At 40.3% G+C, this 20,594-nt stretch overlaps 1 long non-coding RNA gene across 9 annotated transcripts in view; it reads left to right on the top strand.

The window, feature by feature from the left end:
• LOC132406998 (uncharacterized) overlaps window positions 1-18,861 on the top strand; it is a 75,099-nt gene extending 56,238 nt beyond the window's left edge. For all 9 annotated transcript variants that reach the window (XR_009516339.1, XR_009516333.1, XR_009516336.1 and 6 more), the window contains one exon: window positions 6,722-18,861. This is a non-coding gene — a long non-coding RNA (uncharacterized LOC132406998). The remainder of the gene's footprint in view (window positions 1-6,721) is intronic.
• Window positions 18,862-20,594: the final 1,733 nt, after the last annotated feature.

Below are 20,594 nucleotides of genomic sequence, written 5' to 3'. Positions count from 1 at the left end.
CCAAAAGATAAATGGTCAGTGTTGTTACAGAGTGTAATTAAAGGCAAAGCACAACAAGTTTACACAGCTTTAACAGCTGCGCAAGCACTTGATTATGATATTGTAAAGAGTCATATTTTAAACGCATATGAGTTAGTCCCAGAAGCATATAGGGAAAGATTCAGAAGTTTGAAAAAGTTTGTGGAAAAAACTTATGTGGAATTTGCCTATGATAAAGCTATGTGTTTTGAGAGATGGGTTTCTTCTAAAAATGTAAATGGGGACTATGATACATTGAGAGAGCTGATTTTAATGGAGGAATTTAAAAGAAGCATTCCTGTTGAAGTAAGGACCTACTTAAATGAGAAGGATACTGATAAATTGCAGGACTGTGCTAGATTAGCTGATGAGTATGTTTTGATCCATAAGAACAAATTTCCTCAGGGCAGAATTTTTAAGAGGAAAAATAACACAGAGACTCCAGATAAATTTGAAATTAAATCGGAGGTCAATGAGAAAGTTGATGAGAAAGGAAAGCCTGTGAAGGAAAGACAGTTTGGTCTTACTTGTAACTATTGTAAGAAGCCTGGCCATGTAATAGCTAACTGTTTCAAATTGAGAAAGAAAGAGAAGGAAGCAGTTCCAGATGCTTGTGTGCAACATACTGAAGCACCTGTAAAGTTACAGGGTTTGATAAAAACAAATGAGGCTTTGTTAGAGTCTGACCAAGTTAGAAAGGGATATGATCATTTTGTAACTGAAGGGTTTGTATCCTTGAAGGAAGGATCTACTCTGGTGCCAATAAAAATCCTTAGGGATACTGGTGCTTCTCAGTCATTGATGTTAGACAGTGTGTTGAAGTTTAATGAAGAGTCTGATACTGGTGAGGTAAATTACATAAGAGGTGTTGGAAGTGATTTTATGCCTGTACATTTACATAAAGTAAATTTAAAGTCGGGGTTAGTTACTGGATTTGTTAAAGTAGGATTACAGCATAGCTTACCTGTGAAGGGTATTTCTTTATTGTTAGGTAATGACTTGGCAGGTGGACAAGTTTTTCCTGAAGTGCATTTGACAATGGAGTCAGAGGAACCAGAGTTGAATTCTAACACAGATTCTTCCTGTATTGTGACTAGAGCTATGGCTAAAAAGATTGATGCGCAGAATGAGGTTGTTATTCAGGACTGTTCAACTCAGGATTCGAGTTTTGAGGATGTGTCAGAGACTTTCTTATCTTCGTTGTTTGAACAAGATTCTGGGAGTAAGTTTGACTATAAAGATTTATCTTTGTCTAGGAAGGAGATGATAGCAGAGCAGAATAGAGACTCTGAGATTATAAAATTAAGAGAACAGGTTTTACTAGATAGTGAAATTGATAAGGTGCCAGTAGGATATTACTTGGAAAAAGGAGTGTTGATGAGGAAGTGGAGATCGCCTACAATTCCTGCAAGTGAGGATTGGAATGTTGTTTACCAGGTAGTTGTTCCAAAAGCTTATCGAAATGAGATTTTGACTTTAGCTCATAGTGTGCCTTTAGGTGGACATCAAGGGGTAAGGAAAACTGTGGACAAGATTTTAAAACATTTTTACTGGCCTGGTCTAAGAAAAGATGTGGCGATGTTTTGTAAAACGTGCCATACTTGTCAAATTGTGGGTAAACCAAATCAGGTTACACCAGTAGCTCCATTACAACCTATCCCAGCATTTGGTGAACCATTTTCTAAAGTTATTGTAGATTGTGTTGGTCCATTACCAAAGACAAAAACTGGTTATCAGTATTTGTTGACTATCATGTGTACTTCTTCTAGGTTTCCAGAGGCAGTACCACTTAGGAATATAAAAGCTAAGACTGTGACAAAGGCCCTTATAAATTTTTTTACTTATTTTGGATTACCTAAGGAGATGCAAACTGATCAAGGCAGTAATTTTATGTCTGGATTGTTTCAGCAGATAGTTTATAAATTGGGAGCTAAGCAAATCACTTCGTCTGCATACCATCCAGAATCGCAGGGTGCCTTGGAGAGGTTTCATTCTACCCTCAAGAATATGATTAGGACATTTTGTGTGGAAAATGAAAGTGACTGGAATGAGGGTATAAACTTACTTTTATTTGCAGTAAGAGAATCGGTACAGGAATCTTTAGGTTTTAGTCCATTTGAACTTGTGTTTGGTCATAGAGTTAGAGGACCTTTAGCTTTGTTGAAAGAACAGTGGATTAATAAGGAAGTACACACTAATTTGTTGGACTATGTGTTGAAATTTAAGGACAGGTTACATAAAGCTTGTAGCTTAGCTAAGGAAAATTTAAAGTTGGCTCAGGAGAAAATGAAGACTTGGTATGATAAAGACGCTAGGATGAGGATGTTTAAGCCTGGAGATAAGGCGTTGGTTCTTTTCCCAGTGCAGACAAATCCTTTACAAGCTAGATTTTATGGTCCTTATGAAATTGTGTCTAAAATCAATGATGTGGATTACGTGGTAAAAACTCCAGATCGTAGAAGGTCAACACAACTTTGCCATATAAATATGTTGAAACCATATTTTGAGAAACAATCTGATACTGTGACTGTTGTGGTTAGTGAGAATGAGTTTGATTTAACTAGGAACATGATAGATGATTCATCTGACTTTCATTCTAAATCCAACATTGTTTCTGTTAGGTTACCAAATTCAACCATTCTGGAAAATATTGATGAAAAATTAGCACATTTACAGTTAGAGCAGAGACAACAGATGAAGGAGTTGATTTTTAAATATAGGGAGTTGTTTCCAGATCTTCCGAGAAGGACTTCTATAGCTTCACATGATGTAGATGTTGGGGATGCCAAACCTATTAAACAACATCCATATAGGATGAACAAGGAAAAATGTGAACTTGCTGAGAAAGAAATTGAATATATGTTAGAGAATAATATCATTAGACATTCTAACTCGAATTGGAGTTCGCCATGTGTTATGGTGCCAAAGCCAGATGGTAGTATTAGGTTTTGTACGGATTATAGGAAGGTGAATGCTGTAACGAAAACAGATGCAATTCCTAGAGTAGATGATTGTGTAGATAAAGTTGGAAAGGCAAAGTTCCTTACAAAGATTGATTTATTGAAAGGGTATTGGTGTGTTCCATTAACGGACAGAGGTAGAGAGATTTCTGCATTTGTAACTCCATCTGGATTATATGAGTATAATGTTCTTCCATTTGGGATGAAGAATGCCCCAGGTACTTTCCAGAGGATGATTAACTTTGTGATTCAGGGATTGAAAGATACTGATGCTTATATTGATGATTTAGTGACAGGAAATGATACTTGGGAAGCACATATTGTTGCGATGGAGAAATTGTTTGAAAGGCTTTCAAAAGCTAACTTAACTATTAATTTAGCTAAGAGTGAATTTGGACATGCCACTGTGACTTACCTTGGTTATATTGTGGGTCAAGGTAAGGTAGCTCCTGTTCAGGCAAAAGTTCAGGCAATTTTAGAGATTCCCACTCCCAACGGGGAAAAAGACTCTCAGAAGGTTTTTGGGAATGGTAGGATATTATCGGAAATTTTGTAAGAATTTTGCTAATGTTGCCCTTCCATTAACTAACCTTCTGCGGAAGAATGAGAAGTTTGTATGGACGGTGCCTTGTCAAGAAGCATTTGAAAAATTGAAAACAATGATATGTCAACAACCTGTGCTTAAGGCACCTGACTTTGGAAAACCTTTTTCATTGGCTGTGGATGCTAGTGATGAGGCTGCAGGAGCAGTATTAATGCAAAGGAATGAGGGTGATGAGGTTGATCATCCAGTAGCTTACTTTTCTAAGAAATTTCATAAGCATCAAAGAAATTATTCGACAATAGAGAAAGAATTGTTATCTCTTGTTTTAGCTTTGGAATATTTTGAGGTATATGTTAGTACAAATCAGAAACCACTTATTGTTTACACTGATCATAATCCGTTAGTTTTTCTGAGTAAGATGAAAAGCAAAAACAGAAGATTATTAAATTGGAGTTTGATGTTACAAGAGTACAATATTGTGATGACTCATATTAAAGGTAAAGATAATGTGGTTGCTGATTGTCTATCTCGATGTTGAATGTACACTGTAATTTTTTTATGGAGTGGTTTTTTTTCAATTGTAACACTCCTACTGTATTGTGACTTATAAGCTGTTATATGATGGTGTTGTGTATTGTGTATGTTATAAAATTTATACCTTTGTTTTTCTTGTAAGCAATTGTTAAAAATTTTTGTTCTTGTCAGACCAAAAATGTTTTTTTGGAGGAAGGTGTTGCGTACTCGTGACACATGACAGTGGAGCCCTTGTCATGTGACTGGGGTTGAAGCTGTACTGGACTTGAGGTGATGGTGGAATGACGTCATTTTCCCGCCAGTAGAGATCATGTGACGGGTTTTTTTTACAGGTTATAAAAGGTAGACCCCACCCTGTGAGGAGGGGCAGTTCGTGGCTGGATTTGCCAAGTTGACTTCATGCCACTGCGTGTTTGAAGTGATGACGCAGTTTAGTTGAAGGATGAAGTTTTTATTTAATGTCTAAAGTTTAAAAGGTCATTGCCAGCAGGTTCTTTATGATTCTGTTAGTTTGAGAATTAGAGGAGAGTGAAGATTCAAAGTTGGAAGTTAAAGATCGAGGAGAATCGCTTTCTACGGTGAAACGGGGGCGATCTTTGCTTGATCCTTATTTGGAAGGATTTCGTTGACTATCTTCGTGTTAATCCCTGGGTTTACCAGAAAGGATTGAGGATAGTGAGGAAGAAAAGGTCAGTGCCTTTAAGCCGTTCTGTTTCGTAAATTCTTCGTGGGAAGTTCGACGTCGGAGATCGAAGCAAGCGACGTGAAAGAGAACCTAAATCGTCCTGTAAAGTCTCTCCTTTTAAATGGACTGTGAGCATATCGAACTTTTGGCAATACCACTTTAAAGAACTGTTTTGGAATATCACTTTACGAATTGTTTGAACAGCCGCTCAGCAGCTGTTTCCGGTTACAATAGTGTTTGTTTACTTTTGGGGGGTTTGTTTTCGGTGTTTAATAAACGTGTTGTTTGTTATAAGAAACCCTTGCTGAACTCATATATTTATTGTTGCCTGAATACGTAACAATACTTCGTTGAAAGTGGCACCATAGGTAGGTAGGGTCATAAAGAAAGCTTTTGGCACATTGACCTTCATAAATCAATGTATTGAGTACAGAAGATGGGATGTTGTATAAGACATTAGTGAGGCCTAATTTGGAGTACTGTGTGCAGTTTTGGTCACCTACCTACAGGAGAGATGTAAATAAGTTTGATAAATAAGATGTAAAGAGTGCTGAAAAAATTTACAAGGATGTTGCCAAATCTGGAGGACCTGAGTTATAAGGAAAAATTGAATAGGTTAGGACTGTATTCTTTAGAACATAGATGACTGAGAGGAGATTTAATAGAGGTATATAAAATTTTGAGGGGTATAGAGTAAATGCACTCAGGCTTTTTCCGCTGAGGTTAAGTGGGACTATAACAAGAGGTCATGGCTTAAGGGTGAAAGGTGAGATGTTTAAGGGGGGGGCATGAAGGGAATCTTCTTCACTCAGAGGGTCATGAGCGTGTGGAATGAGCTACCAACACAAGTGGTGCTTGCAAGATCAATTTCAATGTTTAAGAGAAGTTTAGATAGGTACATGGATAGTAGGGATATGGAAGACTATGGTCAGGGTGCAGTTGATGGGAGTAGGCAGTTTAAATTGTTTTTGTCCTGGACTAAATAGACCAAAAGGCCTGTTTCTATGCTATACTTCTCTATGACTATTTGTGTTTCATGCACAGGAAGCTGTGGTTGACTTTGTACTCCACTCGTTTACAGTCACGCTCCATTTAGATAATTTCTCTTTGAATGCGTCCTACTGCAGTGCATGGCCTCACACTTCCCCAGATTAAACTTCATGTGCCAAGGTTTTGTCCACTCACTCAAAGTAAGCTGTTACGGAGTCCAAATATCCTCATTGTGGCATGACCTCCCGTCAATTTTCTTTGTTTTGCAATCTTGGATACCACACTGTGCTCTTCCTCAAAGTCATTAATGTAGTCAATTAATAATTGAGAGCTGAGAACTGATCACTGGGCCCTCCACTAGTTACATCCTTCTGGCTATTTCTTCAGATTTGACTTCTATGATACAACTGATCTTCCACCCACATTTTCCTTTCATTAAAAATAATTTTATCTTGGCTCGGTTGCACTAGACTAGAAGACAAAGGAGCAGCATTAGCTTATTCAACCCATTGAGTCTACCTCACCATTTCATCATAGGTGAAAGTTAAGTTTTGATAAATGATTAATTATTTCTTCTTCATGCTGCAGCAGCTTGCCACCAACAGATGTTAAGAATTGATGTTGAGGTGTTGGGTAGCACAGTAGCTTAGTGGTAAATGCAATGCTCTACAGCACCCGCTGTAAGATTGGGTCCAATTCATGTCTGTAAGAAATTTGTCCATATTCCTCATGACCATGTGGATTTCCTTCAGGTGCTCCAGTTTCCTCCCACATACCAAAGATTAGGGTTAGGGTTAGTGAGTTATAGACATGCTATGTTGGTGCTAGAAAAATGGTGGCACTTGTGAGCTGACCCAGCACATCCTTGGCCTGTGTTGGTCATTGATGTAAAACAATGCATTTCACTATGTTTCAATGTACGTGTGACAAATAAAGCTAATCTTTATCTTTTAAACACTAACCTAATTTCATTCTCTGTTCCTTCTTCAGCTTGAACATTTATGGTTTACAACCCATTGGTAACCTCTTAGAACTCAGCTTTACTATCAACACAGGAATCTTGAGCAACACACACAAAATGCCGGAGGAACTCAACAACTCAGGCAGCAACTATGGAGGAGAATAAATAGTCAACATCCTGATGAAGGTTGTCGGTCCAAAACATTGACTGTTCATTCCTCTGTATAGATCTTGTGTGGGATACAGGTGACTTGACTCCCTTTAAACCCCATATTTTTTCCAGTATGTTATCCCTCATAATAGAGATTTCTCTTTGTTGTTTGAAACTAGCACATCTGCTATCCTAGAGATACTGGCAGCATCACCCTGCTGTTAAGACTGGTGTAGAAGTATTGGTGTAAATTATCTGCCATTTTCTTGATTCCCGTTATTAATTCCATTGTCTCACCATCTAGGGGGTTCGACATATACCTTAGCTATCCTTTTTTTTAATCTAGTAATTTTTTGGTCTAGTAATTTAACCACTTGCTGCAGTTTTTGTCTAGCATAAAGTGGAGCCTTTTCCAACCCTATAATTTATATTCTTGTAATTAGTATTTTACTATGTATAATTAACAGAACAAAACAAGAGCCCCATTTCTGTGCAACCCCCTCCTCATTCCACTGATCTTGCGGAGTTTTACTGTGGCAAATACATCATTGGCTGTATCAGAGTAAATGCTGGGATATTGGAATCTGTAACATGAAAATCCCAACGATTATAATAATTGGTCACCTATTTCATTTTGTAGCTGTTTCACTGGAAGTGTTGAAAGGGGACCAACAAAAATGAATGTGACTTTAAACTTTCAGTATTATAGTTACATATTTAAACATTTATACAAGTTATATACCCTTATCCAAAATGCTTAGGTTAGAGAGTTTCAGATTTTGGACTATATGATGAGATAGCTTAGGATCACCATCATTTCCAACTTTGGATTTATATGCTACTGGTAAGCAGTCTTTGTCCTACACTTCTTCATCACACATATGTACTGATGCAGCTGTTGATCATGATAGATTTTCATCATTAACAGTAGTAGCAAACTCATCAATGAATTTCTGCTGCTTTGTGATCAACTGATGCTTTAACATCAAAATCTTTAAAATTTAATTCCACGCCTTTTCTTAAATTTCTGCAACTAGCCTGCTGAATATTCACAATTATCTTCGATTTTCAGTTTGTCGTGATAGATCTTTGCTTGTTTTATGATCAGCATGCTGTTAAGTGGCATATGTTCACTCCAACGCTGACGAATCCATTGTTTCAACTCCCAATCGAGATCTTCATTTTTCACTTTCTGCAGTGTTTTTCTATTTTTCGTTAACTGTTGTTCATTACAAATGTGAGGTAACTTCTCAGAACCATCTATGCTGAGCAGAGACTTGCGCATCACCTGGGAACCTTGCCAATGCCTTGTGGAATTTTCCAATTGTGATATCATGTCAGCACTCAAAAAAAAATTTGGATTTTGGAGGTGTTGGATTTTAGAATTTCAGATAAGAGGTACTCAACCTGTACTAATTTATTTATGTTCCCTTAACTACATTTGTGTTGAGATCTGCTTTTACGTACTTTTGAAGTATTTGCAAAACTCAACCTAATCAAAGTTCAAATTAAATTTATTATCAAAGTAAATTTATGTCACCATATACTATCCTGAGATTTATTTTCTTATGGGCATCCACAGTGGGTACAAAGAAGCACAATGGAATCAGTGAGAAACTACTGTTACGTATCCCGTAACTGGATAGCTTACCAGCAAAGATAGAGAGGTCTGTTGAAGTCTGTTGTCACTATTTTCAAACATTTTTATTTATAAAGGGACACAAAAGTAGGGTTAATACATACATTCAGATAGTGCACATCGTCAACATTCAATCTAATGCGCGGGTATAGTAATAATCATCATTAAGAAGTGAGCTCTGCTGGTGTCTAGGGGTTAATAGGTTGTCCGTTGGAAATATAAAAGTCACTCTGAAAGTCTGCAGGCCTCAGCCCTTTGAAGATCGCTAGGTTTTGCGTGGGGCGACCGAGAGAGAGATTGGGGGGGGGGGGGAGAAGAGAAAGAACTTGCCGAGTCTTGATGAATCTTCCGTGAAATCGGGGGAGCATTGGTTTCCTCTCCCCGATGTTAGTTAAAAACGGTTTTCTGTGATTCCAGCCATAAATTCCAATCCCGGAATCTAACGCACGTGGCTTCCTTCAGAATGGCTTCCCGCTGCTGCGGGACCACTCTCTCGTGTTTTCTGGGTGCGTCTGAGGGGCTGTCCCCCTGAGACTCTCCTTTATACTTCCTCACGGGGTCACAAGTGTCAATCAGGTTGGGATGATGCAATCTCTCTCTCAACCAGCCCACCTTGCCCGAGGGCTTTTCACGTGGTCTCCATGAGACAATAGTTGCTGGCATCTTATTCTGTATCCCTGATGGGATGTGCAATTTTTCATGTTTCTCTCTCTCTCACTTCCTGGGTCTACTGACCCCCCCCCCCCCCCACCCCAACGGGTGCTCTTGCGATTCTCACAAAGGAGGGGGCTGGGATCATAACACTACACACAACTAATGTGCAAAGGAAGACAAATTATGCAAATACAAAAAATAAATATAGCAGTAAATAAATAAAGAGGCGGTAAATAATGTTGAAAACGTGAGTTCTAGAGTCATTGAAAATGAATCCATAGGTTGCAGAGTCAGTTCTGAGTTGAAGTTAGTAAAGTTATCCACGCTCGCTCGAGCCTGTTGGTTGAAAGGTAATAACTGTCCCTGAACATGGTGATGTGAGACCCAAGGCTCCTTTACCTCCTTCTTGACGGCAGCAGTGAGAAGGGAACAAGACCTGGATGGTGAGGGTCCTTGATGATGGATTCTCCTTTCCATCTTTATCCTCTCATCATGAAACATGCCTACTTCCACTCCAGAAACTTGCTCCTTCATCTCAGCATCAGTTGATTCACAGTATAAACCATCTCTCATTCTTTTGCAAACTTCTATCTTGATAGTTCTAATGCTTTTGTGATTAGTCCCCAATTCTGCATGCCCATTAAACCCTGGCTCATCTAGAAACATAGCCTTTCAGCCCACAATATTGTGCCAACCATGTAACCTACTCGAGAAACTGACTAGAATTTTCCTACTGCCCTCTAATTTTATAAGCTTCGTGTACCTATCTAAGAGTCTCTTAAAAGACCCTATTGTACCTGCCACTACCACCATCACTGGCAGTACATTCCACACACTCACCACTCTCTGTGTGAAAAACTTAGTTCTGACATCCCCCTTGTACCTACTGCCAAGCACCTTAAAACTATGTTCCCTCGTGTTAGCCATTTCAGCCCTGGGAAAAAGCCTCTGGCTATCCACACGATCAATGCCCCTCATCATCTTATACACCTCTATCAGCACACCTCTCATTCTCTATCGCTCCATAGAGAAAAGGTAAAGTTCACTCAGCCTATTCTCACAAGACATGTTCTCCAATTCAGGCAACATCCTTGTAAATCTCCTCTGTACTCACTCTATAGTATCCACATCCTTCCTATAGTGAGGTGACCAGTCTGAACACAGTACTCCAAGTGGGGTCTGACCAAGGTCTTATATAGCTGTAACTTCACCTCACATATCTTGAACTAAATTCCACGGTTGTTGAAGGCCATCACACCATACGCCTTCTTAACAACACTGTCAACCTGCGCAGCAGCTTCGAGTGTCCAATGGACATCGACCCGATGATCGACTGATCGACTGATCGTCCACACTGCCAAGAGTCTTAACTTTAATATTATATTCTGTCTTCAAATTTGATCTACCGAAATGAACCACATCACACTTACCTGGGTTGAATTCCATCTGCCACTTCTCAGTCCAGTTCTGCATCCTTTCAATGCCACGCTGTAACCTCTGACAACCCTCCAGATTATCCACAACACCCCCAACTCTTGAGTCATCAGCAAACTTACTAACCCACCCTTCTATTTCCTCATCTAGGTCATTTATAAAAATCACAAAGAGGAGGAGACCCAGAACAGATCCTTGCGGGACCCCACTGGTCACCATCCTTCATGCAGAATACGAACCATCTACAATCACTCTTTGCCTTCTGTGGGCAAACTAATTCTGATTCTCAAAGCAAGGTCTCCTTGGATCCCATGCCTCATTACTTTCTGAATGAGGAACCTTATCAAATGCCTTACTGAAATCCATATACACTGCATCCACTGCTCTTCCTTCATCAATTTAAAACTTCCCTGTTCACATTCTATCCCACTCACCCATCATTCTCGTCCTCACCGATGTGCATAGCTGCAGGTCCCCAATGTGTTTTTTTATTTTAATTGCTCACTCTTGCGATTTGCCTCTCACTGTCTCTGGAGCTTCCTGACCACTGATTTGCCCTAGTCAGAGATCTTGTGCTGTACTCCCCTCCCTCTGCACAATCTCTGATTGATGTTCACTTCCCGCTGTCCGTACATTCTCCCCTTGACCATCTGGGTTTCCTTTGGGTGCTCCTGTTCCCTCCCACATACCAAAAATGTGTGGGTTAGTGTGAGTAAGTTGTGGACATGTTCTGGTGGCGCCAGAAGCATGGCGACATTTTTCGGCTGTTCCCTAGCACATCCTTGGCATGTGTTGGCCATTGATGCATTTTATTGTATATTTTGATGTACGTATGACAAATAAAGCTAAGCTTTATCACAATTGACCTTCACTATGACCATTAGATCATAAGACACTGTTGCTGGATTAAGCCATTTGGCCCATTGGGCCTGCTGCAACATCTGATCATGGTTAATCCATTTCCCTTTCAACACCGTTTTCCTGCCTTATCCCCATAACCTTTTCTACCCTGACTTATCAAGAATCTGTCAACCACCACCTTAAATACACTCAATGGCCTGGCCTCCGCAGTCTCCTGTGGCAACAAATTCAACAGATTCGCCAACCTCCGGCTGAAGAAATTACTCCTCAACTCTGTTCTAAATGGATGTCTCTCTATTCTGAGGTTGTGTCCTTTGGTCCTAGACTCCCCCACTACAGGAAACATCCTCTCCTATCTGGACCTTTCAACATTTGATAGATTTCAATAAGATCCCCCTAACTTTTCTAAATTCTAGTGACTACAGGTTCCAAGGTTGTCAAGCCGAGGAGTGGTAGTGGGGACAAGCTCCCACTACCTAAAAGTGCTCCTCAAATAGCCTCTGATAACCAAGTCCAACTCCTGGCCTTCTCGTGTGGCTTAGCCTCTAAGCCTGGCAGAACTGTTTCTACTGACAGGAGAAGGGGCGAAGGCAGGTCCTGGCACCTTAAAACCAGCACTTCAGGTAGATGGAGCTCGTCAGCCTGGGAAGGCAGTCCAACTAAGAGAGGAAAAACTGATTTCAAACCTCCGCTGCCTTGCGGCCATACCCATTCATGGGAAAGGCTTCGGGAGTAAACCCTGAGGACAAGCCTGGAGCTGGAGTCCCTAAGGCAGTCCGACGTTGCCTTCAACCTCGTTCTGGCAACTCCTGCGACGACACTGGTGCCAAGCTGTATCGGCCCTTGCCCTTCCCTCGGACAACATCAGTGGCATGGAGAGGGGAGACTTGCTGCATGGGCAACAGCTGGTCTTCCAAACAACCCTGCCCAGGCCTGCGCCCTGGAGAGGACACTTTCCAGGCGCAGATCCATGGTCTCGTGAGACTAACGGATGCCATCAACAGGCTCAGAGCCAATAAACGCTCCTCATATAAAAAGCCTTTCTCAGATAGATCCCGGAATCATTTTTATGAACCTCCTTTGAACCCTTTCCAATGTCAGCACATCCTTTCTCAGATTAGATTAGATTCAACTTTATTGTCATTGTTCCAAGTACAGATACAAAGAAAATGAAATGCAGTTAGCATCTAACCAGAAATACAAAGAACAGTGTTATTTACAGAATAACTGTGAATAAAAATTAAGTGCTACAGCACACAAGTATAAAAGTACTGAGACTGTACAATACGGGTGCCATACTGCTCAGTGCTGTGATGTGAGGTTCAGCAGGGACACAGCCTCAGGGAAGAAGCTCTTCCTGTGCCTGCTGGTGTGGAAGCGGAGGCTCCTGTAGTGCCTACCAAATGGTAGGAGAGTGAAAAGATCACGGTTAGGGTGAGATGCATCCTTGATAATGCTTTTCACCCTGCCCTGGCAGCGTTTATGGTAGATGTTTTCAGCGGTACCTGATAAACCGCTGGGCAGTTTTCACCACCCGCTGGAGTGCTTTGCGGTCCGATATGAGACAATTGCCATACCACACTGAGATGCAGTTGGTGAGTATGCTCTCAGTGGTACAGCGGTAAAAGTCCGTCAGTATCCTGGGACAGAGGTGAGCTTTCTCGATGCTCCGCAGGAATTAAAGGTGCTGTTGCGCCTTTTTGATCAGGATGGAGGAGTTCAGGGACCAGGTGAGATCCTTGGAAATGTGGACACCAAGGAGTTTGAAGCTTGATACATGCTCCACTACCGCTCCATTGATGTAAATGGGGATGTGAGTGTGGCTCCTAGAATGCCTGAAGTCCACACTGATCTCCTTGGACTTCTGGGTGTTAAGGACCAGGTTGTTGTTGGCACACAACGCAACCAGGTGCTGGACCTCGTCACTGTAGGCCGTCTCGTCATCCCCTCTGATCAGGCAAACCACTGTGGTGTCATCTGTGAACTTGATTATGGAGTTAGAACCATGTACAGGAATGCAGTCATAGGTGAAAAGGGAATACAGAAGAGGGCTCAGCACACAGCTTTGAGGCATGAGATAAGGGGCCCTTATCCCCATGTTCTGGAATTTCCTCTGAAAACCTTGCACCTCAAAGTTCAAAGTAAATTTTATTATCAAAGTACATATATGTACCACAAACAACTCTGAGATACATTTTTTCTGCAGGTATATAGCAAGTCTATAGAATATTAACTGTAACAGGATCAGTGAAAGATTGGAGTACTGTGCTCAGTTCTGGTTACCTCACTATAGGAAAGATGTGGAGACCATAGAAAGGATGCAGAGGAGATTTACAAGGATGTTGCCTGAATTGGGGAGCATGCCTTATGAGAATAGGTTGAATGATCTTGGCCTTTTTTTCCTTGGAGCGATGGAGGATGAGAGGTGACCTGATAGAGGCGTATAAGATGATGAGAGGCATCGATCATGTGGATAGTCGGAGGCTTTTTCCCAGGGCTGAAATAGCTAGCACGAGAGGGCACAGTTTTAACGTGCTTGGAAGCAGGTACAGAGGAGATATCGGGGGTAAGTTTTTACGCAGAGAGTGGTGAATGCGTAGAATGGGCTGCTGGCGGTGGTGGTGGAGGTGGATACGATAGAGTTTTTTAAGAGACTCCTGGACAATTATGTGGAGCTCAGAAAAATAGAGGGCTATGGGTAACCCTAGGTAATTTCTCAGGTAAGGACATGTTCGGAACAGCTTTGTGGGCTGATGGGCCTGTATTGTACTGTAGGTTTTCTATGTTTCTATGTCCTATCAACCAGAAGACAAACTGTGTAAATGCTAATATAAGTAAATAGCAATAAAACACAAAACATAAAATAACAAGATAGAAAGTCCTCACTAAACACATTTAACATTTCTCTTAAAATCTCTTCAAGCAAACTTGGAATTTCTTACTTTGACTCTGAATTCCTTGTTTTTAGAAATGGCATCCCTAAAGAGTTAAGGCTACCTCTGTACCTTAAATAGATGATGGGCCTTTCAAGAAAGACAGAACAGTTTGGGCAGGTTCTATTATGGTAGCTAATTTTCTCTACAAGACATGTTAGTGAAGGTGAATATGAGTCACAAAGGGAGGTTTACTTGAAAAATAAACTATGGTTTACCATTGAACTCTGTGAACTCATTCAACTGACAGACTGTCATAAAACTGCATTAAGATTTGCTCTGTATATTTATTTTCCAAACTTCAGCCAATTACTTAAGCAACACATTTACACATAGCAGCCACATTATTAAGCACACCTGTACACCTGCTTAGCCTTCATCAGCCTTCCTGATAACTTCCTCGAAAAACTCTATAAGATTGGTTAAGCATGACTTAACACACACAAAGCCATGTTGAGTATCCATAATCAGGCTCTGTCTATCCAAATACTTGTATATCTGGTCCCTCAGAATGCCTTCCAATAGCTTTCCCACTTCTGATGTCAGGCTCACCAGCCTATAATTTCCCAGCTCATTCTTAGAGCCTTTCTTAAACAATGGAACAACATTAGCTACCCTCCAATCCTCCACTGCCTCATCCATGGCTAGGAATGTTTTAAATATCTCTGCTAGAGCCCTGCAATTTCTGCACTAGCATCCTACAGAGTCTGAGGGATCACATTGTCAGGCGCTGGTGATTTATTCATCCTAATTTGTCTCGAGGCAGCAAACACCTCCTTTTCTGTTATCTGTCCATGAGTTTGCTGCTGCATTGCCTCACATGCATAGACTCTGTGTCTATCTCCCAAGTAAGTACAGGTGCAAAAAATTCCATTGAAAATCTCCCCCATCTCTTTTGGCCCCACCTGTAGATCAACATTCTGATCTTCCAGAGTCCCACTTTTGTCCTTTGCTATCCTTTTGCTCTTAATTATCCATAGAAACCCTTAGGATTCTTCTTCGCCTTATCTGCTAGAGCAACCTGATGCCTTCATTTAGTCCTCCTGATTTCCTTCTTAAGTGTTCTCTTGCTTTTCCTATATTCCTCGAGCACCTCATTTGTTCCCGTCTGCCTGTACCTACATTCTTAACGACAACCTCGATACCTCTTGAAAGCCATAGTTCCATAAAACTGTTATCCTTGCCTGTTATTTTAACAGCAACATCCAAACTCTGTACTACCAAAATTTCATTTTTGAAGGCCTCCCACTTACCAAGTACACCTTTGCCAGAAAACAACCTGTCCCAATCCACACTTGACAGATAATTTCTGATACCATCAAAATTGGTCTTTTTCCAATTTAGAATCTCAACACGAGGACCAGACCTATACTTTTCAATAATTACCTTGAAACTAATAGTATTATGATCACCAGATGCAAAGTGTTCTCCTACACAAACTTCAGTCACCTGCTCTGTGTCATTTCCTAAAAGAAGATCTAGTATCAAACTCTCTCTTATTGGGACTTCTATGTACTAATTAAGGAAACTTGCTTGAACACATTTGACAGACTCTTTCCCATCCAGCCCTTTTACATGATGGGAGTCCCAGCCAGTATGAGGAAAGTTAAAATCACTTACTATCACAATTTTGTATTTCTTGCAACAATCTGCGATCTTCCTACTAATTTGCTTCTGTAAATCTTGCATATTGCTGGGTGATCTGTAATATAACCCAATTAAATGGTTACACCTTTTTCATTTCTCGGTTCTACCTATTAAGCTGCACAAAGTGAGCTCTCCAGTCTGTCCTGTCCAAGCTCTGCTGTGACATTATCCCTGACTAGTAATGCCATCCCTCCCTTTTTAATCCCTCCCACTCTATCGCATCGAAAAGAGCAAAATCCCAGATCATTGAGCTGCCTGTCCTGCCCCTCCTGCAACCAAGTCTCGTTAATGGCTACAGTGTCGTAATTCCACATGCATATATCCATGCCCTAAGCTCATCAGCCTTTCCTACAATACTTGCATTGAATTATACGCAGCTCAGCACATTATTCCCACCATACTCAACGTTTCAATTCCTGACTTTATGTATGTTAGCTTAACAATATCTTTCTCCACAACTTCTCCATTATCTTTCTGGCACTCTGATTCCCATTCTCCTGCAACTCCATGCTGCACTGGCAAACCTTTCCTGGGAGAGAGCCCAATTACACAAAAATCTGAAGCCCTCCTTCCTGCACTAACTCCTTAGCCACATGTTAAACTGGATTATCTTCCTATTTTTGGCCTCACTAGCACATGGCACGGGTAGCAATCCTGATATCACAGCCCTGAGGGTCCTGTCCTTTAACTAAACACTTGGCTCCCTGAACTCACTTTCCAAGACCTTGTCACTTGTCCTACCCATGTCATTGGTACTGACATGGACCACGACCTCTGGCTGCTCACCCTCCCACTTAAGAATTTTGTAGATGATCTGAGCTGTTGACGAATGTACGCGGGATAATGTACACTGTCAGCTGGTAAGGGGGTAGTGAATTTGTGGAATGCATTGCCACAGACAGCTGTGGAGGCCATGTCATTAGGTATATTTAAAGTAGAAGTTGATAGGTTCTTCATTGCTGCCCTGAACACCAGCAGCATAACGGGCAGTAAGTAAGATTGATTTGTGATTAGTAAGGGTGTCAAAGGTTACAGGGAGAACGTAGGAGAATGAAATTGAGAGGAATTATAAATGAACCATGATGGAATAGTGGTGAAGAGTCGATGGGCTGAATGGCTTAATTCAGCTCCTGTGTCTTATGGTCTATAAATGTATTATTTCCTGATGTTAAAGGGATAATATAATCAATAAATCAAAAATGTTCCGCTTTCATTTCTAATCATTCTAAACCAGGCGGGACTTAGAAGTTGCGTGATTTTAGTTATTAAAGCATGACTGTCTGCTTTATGATATACTAATTTGATGTGACATCCATGGTAACAAAAACATAACATTGTAGTGTCTTTAAAGTCCCAGGGCATTTAGCGATGCAATTATCAGATGTATTCAGAAACCAAGCTGTTCAAGGAGACATTTAAATAAGTGGCCGCAAGCATGCTCATGGTCGTAGGCTTTTACTGTCTAATTCTGATGTGAGTTTTGTAAATTTGCAACAATGGTGGGATCTTGCTAAGTAGATGAGACTGTGAATCTGCACACTCCAGTAATAAACACATCATTTTCATAGTTGCACAAGCAACAATACCAATCCGTACCAATTTATGCAATGTTACAAATATTTTCTTCGCAGTACAGGCAATGACTAAACTTGCAGGAGTTTAGAAGATTGAGAGGGCAGATCTCATTGAAGCCTATTGAATATTGAAAGGCTTAGATAGAGTGGATGTGGAGAGGATGTTTCCTATAGTGGGAGAGTCTAGGACCAGCGGCCACAACCTCAGAATAGAAAGATGTCCCTTTAGAACAGAAATGGAGGAAGAATTTCTTTAGACCATAGGACCATAAGGTATAGGAGCAAAATTAGACCATTCAGCCCATCATAATTGTTCCTCCATTCCATCATGGCTGATTTATTATCCTTCTCAATCCCATTCCTCTGCCTTCTCCCTGGAACCTTTCATCCTTACTTATTGAGAACCTATCAAGCTCTACCTTAAGTATACCCAATGACTTGGCCTCCACAGCCGTCTGCGGCAATGAATTCCATAGATTCATCACCCTCTGGCTAAAGAAATTTTTCCTCATCTCTTTTATAAATAGATCTACCTCTTTTCTGAGGTTGTGCCCTCTGGTCCTAGACTCCCCGAGTGTAGGAAGCATCCTTCTTACATCCGCTCTATCCAGGCCTTTCAATATTTGATAGGTTTCAGTGAGATCCCTTCTCATTTTTCTAAACTTCAGTGAATACTGGCCCAGAGTCAACAAACACTCCTCATATGTTAACCCGTTCATTCCTGGGATAATTCTTGTGAACCTCCTCTGGACCCTCTCCAATACCAGCACATCTTTTCTTGGATAAGGGGCCCAAAACTGCTGACAATGCTGGAGTGGTGAAGTAGACTCAAAAGGGCTAAATGGCCTAATACTGCTCCCAAGTCTTAAGGAATGTCTTTAAGGAACAATTTTTTTTCTTTTTTTTCACTATTATTTTTATTAGGAGACATTGAAGGGACAATACCGAAACTTAAATTGAACAAGTATCAGAAAAAATTTACAAAAATTGCATTGGCAGTAGCCAAAAAAGTTATCGCAGTTAGTTGGAAATCTGATTTATATTTAACTATGGATCGTTGGAATAATGAAATACATAGTTGTATTCCACTTGAAAAAATTACATATAATTTAAGAAATGAATATGATATATTTTTGAAAATTTGGCTCCCATATTTACAAAAGATAGGATTAAATACATAGGTCCTTTGAAGATAAAATTATAGTAATTGGGGGAAAGTAAAGAATAAATATCAAAATTATTTTGAACTCCATGGAGCATATGGGGATCCTCCGATATCCAGGCAATCTTTCTCTTCTTTCTTTTTTTTTCTTTAGATAAGGGTTAAGGGGGGGGAGGGTTAATATTATCTTTCTTACTATTTTACTATTACATTTATTCTTTGTAATTTCTAAAATTAAATAAATAAATAAATAAATAAATAAGGAGCAATTTTATCATTTTTCTATGTTAATCATACTATAGCTCAATAGCTGTTTCTCCAAGGTAGTGAGTTCAAATCCCCCTCCAGAGATTTGAGCACAGACCTCAGGCTGACAGTTCAGTTGAGTGCTGAATGGGTGCTGCATTATTGACAAGTGTTTTTTTTTGACAAGACATTAATCAATAAAACATCTGCTTCCTCTGCTTGATGTTAAAAATTTAGTTACACCAGTTCATGGCTGAGTTCTTCCTGGTGACCCAGCCAAGGTTTATCTACGTGTTGGGAATCTTCTGTGAAACTCTGCCACAAAACCTTTGTTGCAGCTGTGAGTACAACTCCCGACCATAAAAAGTTTTGGGATTTACCAAAGAAACATGCTTGATAAATCAAAGTACTCTGTTTCCTTATTTCATGCAGGGGAAGAGAAGGAAATGATTGCAGAGCTTCATCTCAGCATGGGAGCCTGTACCAAATCCTCCGCAGCTTTGCTTGTCAAATTAAGTTCATCTTCTTAGTGGACTTGTAATAATCAATATGACAACTAGGCCAAGTGTGCTGTGATAAATTCAAATGCTAGATCATTTACCCAGTCTAGTAGAATGTTCAAGTGAGAAAAAAAAACACTGAGATCTGTGCCTTTGAGCATGTTGAAGGTGAGGGTAATCATGAAAATTGGTCCGCAGGCTTAATTTTATTTTTATTTATTTACTTTATTTGAAGATGCAATATGGTAACAGACAAACTAGAAATTATGGGTTAAGGGTGAAAGGTGAAATTTTTAAGGAGAACATGAGGGGGAGCTTCTTCACTTCGAGATTGGTGAGTGTGGAAAGGGCTGCCATGTAAGTGATGGGTGCAGGGTCAATTTCAACTTTTAAGAGAAATTTGGATAGTTATATGGATGGGAGGGGTGTGGAGGTCTATGGTCCAAGTGCAGGTTGATGGGTCTAGGCAGATTAATGGTTCACATGGACTAGATGGGCTGAAGGGCCTGTCTATGCTGTCGTGTTCTATGACACTATTACTCTACAGCAGAAAGAAAGAGAAGGAACTGGGAAGAAACTTTACTCAGAGTTTGATGAACTGCAGGGAATTACACGGATTGTACCTGCAGCCCAGGATGTGATGTAGGTTGAACTTATTCTTTCATGTTTGTACATTTTACTTCAGGAGTCATAGAATTCAGACCTTATAATTCCCTGCTTCTGTTATTGGCATAAGACGAAAAGTAGATTATTTAATGTAGCATTAACTGGAATTCTGAAGTGGTAAGAAATATTTATTTCCAGAATCAAGAGGAGCAGTCAGTACTTCAGCAGAGTTTCTCATTTATGTTGGAAATCAGGCATCACTGTAAAACCACTAACACCGTCTCCATGCTTATCAAATCCCTTCATTTACTTGGGGACTACCTCAATTTTCTTACTCTGTTCTTATTTCTCTGATCCATGGTCAACTACACTCAGTGGTGACTTTATTAGGTATACCTAGACAACTGCTTGTTAACACAGATACCTAATCAGCCAATCATGTGACTGCAAGTTAATCCATAAAAGCATGCAGACATGGTCAAGAGGTTCTGTTGTT

The sequence above is a fragment of the Hypanus sabinus genome, chromosome 2 (assembly GCF_030144855.1).
Source record: "Hypanus sabinus isolate sHypSab1 chromosome 2, sHypSab1.hap1, whole genome shotgun sequence".
Taxonomy (NCBI): Eukaryota; Metazoa; Chordata; class Chondrichthyes; order Myliobatiformes; family Dasyatidae; genus Hypanus; species Hypanus sabinus.
Note: the sequence above shows the minus strand (reverse complement) of the source record. Positions and strands in the feature narration are given on the sequence as shown.